Source organism: Palaemon carinicauda, chromosome 34 (genome assembly GCF_036898095.1).
Source record: "Palaemon carinicauda isolate YSFRI2023 chromosome 34, ASM3689809v2, whole genome shotgun sequence".
Taxonomy (NCBI): Eukaryota; Metazoa; Arthropoda; class Malacostraca; order Decapoda; family Palaemonidae; genus Palaemon; species Palaemon carinicauda.
The window spans coordinates 18,960,452-18,970,451 of NC_090758.1; the positions used below are offsets into that span (position 1 = coordinate 18,960,452).

Sequence of the window (10,000 nt, forward strand, 5' to 3'; positions counted from 1 at the left end):
ATCTACTTTATTCAAGGCTTCACGGGATTGTTAAGCAGTAGAAAATCAACAGAATTATTACCAGAGTTAAAATGACTAATTGGAAACTCAACCTCAGTCCAACCAATAATATGGAAGCAGACTGCCTCTATTGAAGGAGGACGTCTCCCAACTTAACTTACAATAGAGAGTTTCATTGACCTTATTCATAATTCATGACCTCATTCGCGATGTCTGATGACCTTTCCTTTCTATCTCCATTTCCCCTTATAATATTTTCTTTTTTTTTTTTGGGGGGGGGGGGGGTATGGTAATGAAAAATATGGCTTGGGATCCTCCCCCTTCGAATGTTGATATGTTTGATTGACCGTGAAAATTTGGGAATCTCCGCTATAGGTCTCATCCTTCGGGCAATCTATCTGTATATCTATCAAGTTTTGGTATCACTCTCTCAGGACATATCTATCTATCTATCTATTTATCTATCTATATATACACACACACACACACACACACATATATATATATATATATATATATATAAATCTTTCTCTCTGTCTGTCTGTCTGTCTCTCTCTCTCTCTCTCTCTCTCTCTCTCTCTCTCTCTCTCTCTCTCTCTCTCTATATATATATATATATATATATTGCATGAGGGTACACTCGTTCATACTGTTCTATTTTATATCTCTTCCTATTATTATTTTATTAAAAGTTTTTGTAGTTTATATGTGGAGGATGTAACTTAATGTCATTACTGTTCTTGAAATATTTCATTTTTTTGTTGTAGTCTTTTCATTTCCTTGTATCCTTCCTCACTGTTTTCTTTTTTTTTATAGCATCTTGCTATTCCAGCTTGTAATAATGTTAATGATAATAAAAATAATAAAAATGATAATAATAATAATAGATATGATAATATTAATAATAATAATGATAATAATACTTTTGTTATTATTTCTATCATTAATAAAATAATAATAATAATAATAATAATAATAATGATAATAATAATAATAATAATAATAATAATAATAACGATAACATTAACAATGATAATAATAAAAATGATAATAATAAAATGTATCAATCTAGATGCATAACGTTACAGTATCAAAACATGTCTGTTAGGCCATATATATATATATATATATATATATATATATATATATATATATATATATATATATATATATATATATAAATATATATATATATATATATATATATATATATAAATATATATGTATATATATAGTTGATGTGGCTCTGAGTTGTACATACTATAGTCCATTTCTTTTATCGAGGCAGATTTGCACCTGATCGCTGATTGGTTAGAATTATCTCGTCCAACCAATCAGCGATCAGGAAATTTTTCCGAGCTAAAAGGGCACCGCTGCGAGTCGATGCAAATCTGCATCGCTAAAAGAAATTGACTATAGTATATAACTTTTGGTTTATATCTTTGTCATAGTGAATTTATTGGGATCTTTAAATGCATATTTTTGTCTTTTTTTAGATAATTTTATATAATTTTTTATCTTATGCATTATATGACTTTTTTTATCCTTTTTAAGAAATGAAAATGTTCAATGTATTCAGAAACCCAATCTTTTTATTGATAAAACTAGTTCATAGTTCAAAAAGTCATTCTAATTTTACTTACTTATTTATCTATTTTAAACTTATTCTATATCGTTTATATCTGCTGACAAATGATGAGGTTATATTTTTATCTCTAATATTTCCTTTTTTTTATTCTAAAATAGAAATAGTGTTTTATGTATATAATCTGTCATCTCAAAATTTTACATGTTTAGTTTTTTGCGATTCTATAGCATTTTTAAAATTATATTGTTTATTCCTTATTTTTGATTTTATAGCTAAAAAATATGTTTTTCCCTCTAATGTATATTATAAAGAATTTTATTTATCTATGTATATCCAGTATACGAAATAAAGTTGATTGATTGATTGATATATATATATATATATATATATATATATATATATATATATCTGTCAATCTATCAATGCCAGAACATACCTACCTGTGTATCTTATTACAGACTTTCTTACACACAGACAAACAGATATATATATATATATATATATATATATATATATATATATATGTATGTATATATATATATATATATATATATATATATATATATATATATATATGTATATATATACACTTTGTTTTTAGGCCTAACCTATTTGTCTACCTATACAAATATTGTCCATATCCCCAGTCTATCCATCCATCTACCCATGAATTCTTTGTCAAACAAGTTACCATTAACCGTAGGCCTACTAATAGGGCGCAGGCTCAGGTAAGAGTTTTTGAGGAGCGGCTGACATATGACAATCCAGGATGACTTTCGGGTGGATATCTCCTGAAATTAAATGGTAATGAGAGGACGGGGTTAGGGGGGTCTATTATTAATTATTAATAATAATCAATTTTACGTGGTTTAGAATTTGAGTCGCGTATATATATATATATATATATATATATATATATATATATATATATATATATATATATACTGTCTATATATGCATATATACATATTTATACATATACATATGTTATATATATATATATATATATATATATATATATATATATATATATACTGTCTATATATGCATATATACATATTTATACATATACATATGTTATATATATATATATATATATACAAATATATATATATATATATATATATATATATGATAAATTTTGCACATTTTTACGTGTTTTTCATATTCAAATAAGCCATATATAATTTTTTGATATATTAATGTCTGGATTCTCTTAACGACCTCGGGATCAGAGCCCCAGGCGAAATCACACAAAGACAAGAGCTTGGCTCCGGCCGGGAATCGAACCCTGGTCGGCAAGCTTATATATATATATATATATATATATATATATATATATATATATATATACATATATATATATGCATATATATACACACTTAAATATATATATATATATATATATATATATATATATACACATATATATCTATCTATATATATATATATATATATATATATATATATATATATATATATATATATATATATATACACATATATATATATATATATATATATATATATATATATATATTTGCTACTATATGTGTATATATATATATATATATATATATATATATATATATATATATATATATATATATATATATATATAGGTAGTAGGTTGGCCTGGACACCAGCCGCCCGTTGAGATACTACCACTAGAGAGTTATGAGGTCCTTTGACTGGCCAGGCAGTACTATATAGGACCCTTCTCTCTGGTTACGGTTCTTTCCCTTTGCCTACACAGACACCAGATAGTCTGGTATCCTTTACAGATTCTCCTCTGTCCTCATACACCTGACAACACTGTGGTTACTAGACAATTCTCCTTCACCCAAAGGGTTAACTACTGCACTGTAATTGTTCAGTGGCCACTTACCTCTTGGTAAGGGTAGAAGAGACTCTTTAGCTATGGTAAGCAGCTCTTCTAGGAGAAGGACACTCCAAAATCAAACCATTGTTCTCTAGTCTTGGGTAGTGCCATAGCCTCTGTACCATGGTCTTACACTGCCTTGGGTTAGAGTTCTCTTGCTTAAGGGTACACTCAGGCACACTTTTCTATCTAGTTCTTCATCCTCTTGTTCTCTTAAAGTTTTTATTGTTTAAATAGGAAAAATTTATTTGAATATTGTTACTATTCCTAAAATATTCTATTTTTCCTTATTTCCTTATTTCCTTTCCTCACTGGGCTATTTTCCCTGTTGGGGCCCCTGGGCTTATAGCATCCTGCTTTTCCAACTAGAATTGTAGCTTAGCATTTAATATATATATATATATATATATATATATATATATATATATATATATATATATATAAGTTTGTGTGTATGTATATTTGTTATATGATGATGGGTCCTGGTTCCAGGCACCAAAAATATTTTATACTATAGCTCGTGTCTGGGAACCAAACATATATTAATATATATATATATATATATATATATACACACATATACTGTATATATATATATATATATATATATATATATATATATATATATAGATATATATATATACTATGCCTGGTAAGCTATACAACCTCTTGAATTTCAAACACACTTGTTTGCTTTTGCATTAAATTTGTTACACTTGAAAAATTATTAGTAATACGAACTCTGAGACAATATTACAACTCACAGACAGAGATATAGAAAAAAAACTGGATAATTATTATTACAATTATTCAAACAACTCTAACTCCGTTTCACAACAGGATAGAAGCGAATAGGAATTAAACACCGGTGATTGGTATAATACACTCTTTACAAAATTAATATATTCTACATAAATTACAACACTAGAAAGAATTTTCATAAAACCAATAAATCACTCAAAAATATTAAGTCTGAACTAAACTTTGACTAAGACAAAAATGTTACAATCTGAAAATAATATTAAATCTGAATAAACCTTAGACTTACACAAAAGAAATACTTATGAAAACTATACAATCACTGGTTTACCTTGAAAATGAATCCGAGTACAATATTGTAGTTTGATATTTAATGAAAATAGATAACCAGATCACAATACAATTGCCTATCACCTTTTTACTGGGCCGTTTACAAAAACTATAATAGAGTTTTTATAAGTACTCACTACATTTACAAAACTTGTCACACGGAAACTTTGATATTTCACTGAACACGTTTAAAACAATACACATATTTACCTGAGAGAGTGAGAGAGAGTTGGAGTTGGCTGTGTCTTCAGGCTGGAATTCTCTACCTATCTATGCTACCCTGGGGGTCACCTTTGTATTTGAAACTTAGCTTCTTCCAGAAACTTCCAGGAGAGCGATTTCTGGAAGCGTAGGGGCTGGGCAAAGGCGAGACGAACTCTCTTAGTCGTCTTGTGTCCCCGAAATAAAAAGAAATTAAGATTTATCACTAGTTTTTCCAAGAATTTTCCAAAGCATACGGCATATTCCAAATTCTTTCACAAATATGACGCAATACCTCATAAAAATATAAAAAAACATTACATAAGCCCTTGTTCCTATCTTGTTTGGTCACATAACACTCTCAAACAGAATGCTTAAGACTTCGTAACAAAAATACGTAAAATTAAAAGCTTATTCTTGAAAATAACGCAAATTTACAAATGCTTACTTGAATGATGAATACAGTGGAATTAACGACAAAAGTCTTACGTAATTTTCATAATAAAGATAAATCTACATGAGAGGATTCGTCATAAGACCTGGCTAACCTCTCTCCAATGCACATATGAAAACATAAATGAAATCTTGGATAAACTACTGTATTCACTCTACACTAGACCAGCTTTGTAAGAATATATATATATATATATATATATATATATATATATATATATATATATATATACATATATATATATATATATATATATATGCTACAAAGGTGATTGAAAGGAGAAACTTCAAGAAAACTGTCTGTCGGGGCTAAACCATTAAAACAAATCAATGGACATTGACATTTTGAATAATAATAAATACAAGAAATTCAGATACAGGAATAATCTTCTTCTTCTTCTTCTTCTTCTTCTTCTTCTTCAGATGTTTCTAGTTCGCCTTTTCCATCTTCCTCTGTCGTGTACATCTTTTTTTTTAGACCCTTATCCTTCATGGCATTCAAAAATTTTATCTTACAACATGAGCTTTTTCTGAAAAAAAAAAGGAACTCAGTAGAGCGCAGACCTGCGCCACAGCCGGTTAATTCTCAACCCTTTGCTCACCCTTGACCTTGACCTTTGACTCGAATATGTATTTTTATACAGTCAAATATGAACCCAGTTTGAAATGTCTGTGACAACTATGTCTAAACTTATGGCTGATTACCATAATCGAACATTTTGCTTGACCCTGAACTTCTTCCAAAAATTAATCATTTCAAAATTTTTACATAACAGTGAATCCCTGCAATTTTTATTACTCTAACATCAAAATTGTGGCCAGGAAGGTGTTAAAAAACAAGCAAACACAAAGACAAACACACGAAAGCAAACACACAAACAGAGGGTGGAACATAACCTGCTCGAAACTTCGTTGGCGTAGGTAAAACTTTGGGAAAGGATCAACTTCAGATTTCTTACTGGTAGTTAGAAAACTACCGGCAATATTCGTCGGCCAATATGAAAAGGAACATAATCTAGTTTACTGAGTGATCTAAAGTGTGAGATAATTGCTTAATGAAATATGATTCGAGGGATTGTATGGGATAGATATTATGCGATTGGGCTAATCTTCTATCAATCTGACGTTTGAAACATCCCCAACTTTTTAATTTCTAGTCCAGCGATGTGGTAGTGTGTCATGTTTCAGACACATTAGAGACGCACTATGTGAGTCTCTGAGAATTTTAACATCCACATATTAATAGGGAATCTCATAGATAACCAATAATAGATATGTGGTCGCACAATAACAAGGAGACTTTTAATGAAACAAGAGACAGGAAAAAAGCAACATGGATACGAAAGCAAACTAAAGTGGAGGATATTCAAACAACTTGTAAGAAAAAGAAATGGACATGAACAGGACATATAATGAGAATGACGAACAAAAATGGTTATGTGGTACCACAAGAAAGGGGCTATTAATGAAATATAATTTTCTGTCAACAAAGTCCACCACCTCATCAGAGATTGGATTTTTATGGGTTCCAAAATCAAGCATTCCCAGAGCAGGGGATTGGAAGGGCTCGATTTCATGACAAATTTGTTCACCGGGTTCTTTTCATATTATTATTATTATTATTATTATTATTATTATTATTATTATTATTATTATTATTATTATTAGCTGAGCTACAACCCTAGTTTGAAAAACTGGAGACTATAAGCCCAAGGGTCCAACAGGGAAAAATAGCCCTGCAGAGAGGAAGGGAAATATGGAAATAAATAAACTACTAGAGACGTAATGAACCATCGAAATGTAATATTTTATGAACAAAAACAATATCAAAATATATCTTTCATATAAAAACAATAAAATCTTGTAAACGTAAGAGGAAAAGAAATAACATAGAATAGTGCGCCCAATTTTATACTCAAGCAAGAAAACTCTACCCTAAGAAAGTGGAAGGCCATGTGACAGAAGCTACGTCACTACCGAAGACTAGAGAACAATGCCTTGGTTTGGGAGTGTACTCCCAGAAGAGTGGCTTTAAATAGCTGAATATTCTCTTCTACCTTTATCAAGGGGAAACTAGCCACTGGATAACTAAAGTGCAGTAGGTAACCTCTTGAGTGAAGAGGAATTGTTAGGTGATCCCAGTATTGTAAGGTGTATAAGTTCAGAGGAGAATGTGGGAAGAATAGCATAGACAATTCGATGCACGTGTATGTAAAGGAAAATTAAGCCATAACCAGAGTAAGGGCTCCAGTGAAGTGCTAAATGGCCAGTCAAAGTACCCAATAACTCTCTAGCGGTAGTATCCCAAAGGGTGGCCAGTACCCTGGATAACCCTTCTACCATGGGGTTTTGTTAAAGATATCGTGTATCGACTAAAGATAAGTGACATCGTCGGTCTTAAGCTGATGCTTGTGCCACTATTGATGAGAAAACGCTACTGTGAACTTGGCAAGAAATCGAGTATCGTGTGACATGCCTCAAGAAGGTATGAAACCGACTTTATTGACTAAACAGCTTAGGTATATTTGTATGATCCCAAATGGTAAAATAAAGATAATAATTGCCTGTGTACATTCAACAGGTTTTGTCGTTCAGGTTGAGTATTGTTTACAGATTGGAACCAGATAAATTAGCATTAAAATTAACAATATGATAACGATAAAGGAAAAAGAGTTAACATTACGGTATGCTATATTCAACGGCTTTTGTTGTTCAAGTTGATTGAAGCCCAAATATGGTTAGCATGCGGGAAGAAGAAACAGAGAGGATATATATATATATATATATATATATATATATATATATATATTATTAACAGCTAAGCTACAAAGCCCTAGTTGGAAAAGCAGAATGCTGTAAGCCCAGGTGAAACAACAGAGAAAATAGCCCAGTGAGGAAAGGAAAGAAAAAGAATTAGAATATTCTAAGGAAATTAGCAACATTAATATAAATAATTCCTATATAAACTATAAATACTTTAACAAAACAAGAGGATGAGAAATTAGATAGTATAGTGGGCCGGAGTGTACCCTCAAGCAAGAGAACTCTAACCCAAGGCAGTGGAAGACCATGGTACAGAGACAATTTCACTAACCGAGTATAGAGAACAGTGGTTTGATTTTGCAGTGTCCTTCTGGAAGAGGTGCTTACCACAGCTGAAGAGTCTCTTCTGCCCTTACCAAGAGGAAAGTATCTACTGAGCAATAGCAGTGCAGTAGTTAACCCCGTGGGTGAAGAAGAATTGTTTGTTAAATTCAGTGTTGTCAGGTGTATGAGGAGAGTGGAAAATCTTTAAGGAATAGGCCGGACTATTCTATGTATGTATAGGCAAAGGGAAAGAACCGTAACCAGAGAGAAGGATCCAATGTAGTATATATATATATGTATATATATATATATATATATATATATATATATATATATATTCATATATATACGTTAGTTTGACATGAGCGATCTGTCTAAAGTCTCCAACCATCACTAATCCTTATTGGCCAGCACGGTGATGAAACACAATGCTTAGGCATTTGTACTTCAGTTGACTAGAAAAAGCTGCATTTTTTTTTTGTATATTTTCTGAAACCGAAATGCATTGCTTTGCATTCTTTAAACTTTTTTTCGAACATCTTAAACCCCTTTTGAATATCCATTACCTTTTAGAGCCCCTAAATTATAAACATCCCCACTAATTAGTATCAAATACCTTTACTTTTTGCAACATCTAAGATATTTTGCAATCTGCTTGCAATGATTCATTGCTTCTCATTTTACTCTAATTATAAAAAACACAGATCCTTTTTCTCCTACTCTCATTCATCTTACATCTATCTTATCAAATTCATTAATAATTATTTATGATAAGATGAAAAGCACGTCGCCTGCTTCAAGAGGATACGCTAATGACTTGTGTCGCCAAGTCATTAGCTAGTTAATGCGATCAGTCAATCCGTTGAAGTTAGCTCCCGACCGCCTGATCATCCCGTCTCATAGCTGTGTCGATTAGACTAAGGCTGACAGTGAAGCCTTGGACCAGAATCGGTATAATTAGACAGGAGGATTTCGAGGTCTCTCGAAGACCTGGCGTCCAGTGTAGTTTGATGACAAAGCCTTGGGTGGGCTGTTAGACGTGTAGGGAGTGAAGGGCTTAGATTAAGGTAAGATAAACTTCAGAAAAGGAAAGGCTGTCTTTTAATTAATGGGTGAACAGCTGTCCTTTAAGGCTTTATATGAAGTTTGATCCACTTGTGTGAGGTGGTGGTGCTCACATCCATATCACAGGTGGCATAAAAAACGTGCAACTTATAATCTATGGTGTACCGTTGTACAGTAGTTACTTATGAGTTGTTTAATGTGTTATAATGTAATAATCAAAATTGGTAAAAAGTCTAATCTATTAAATTACATAATCAAAGTTGCAAAGAAAATAACTAATAAATTGCAGCAATAGAATTGTAAAAAGATTTAATGTACTAAATTACAGTAATGAAAAATTGTTGAAAAAATTTAGGTATTAAATCATAACAATAAAAATTTATTAAAAATTTAAAGTATCAAATTATAATAAGACATCTAATATATTGGATGATTTTTTTTCTTTTAGAAAAGCTTCACAAAATATGTATCATATAAAGTTAGATTTATTATATATATATATATATATATATATATATATATATATATATATATAGATATATATTCATATATATATATATATATACATATATATATATATATATATATATATATATATATGTGTGTGTGTGTGTATATATAGATATATAATCATA

At 30.4% G+C, this 10,000-nt stretch overlaps 1 protein-coding gene across 1 annotated transcript in view; it reads left to right on the top strand.

The window, feature by feature from the left end:
- Nucleotides 1-10,000, top strand: part of LOC137626582 (protein turtle homolog B-like) — a 330,400-nt gene that overhangs the window by 84,067 nt on the left and 236,333 nt on the right.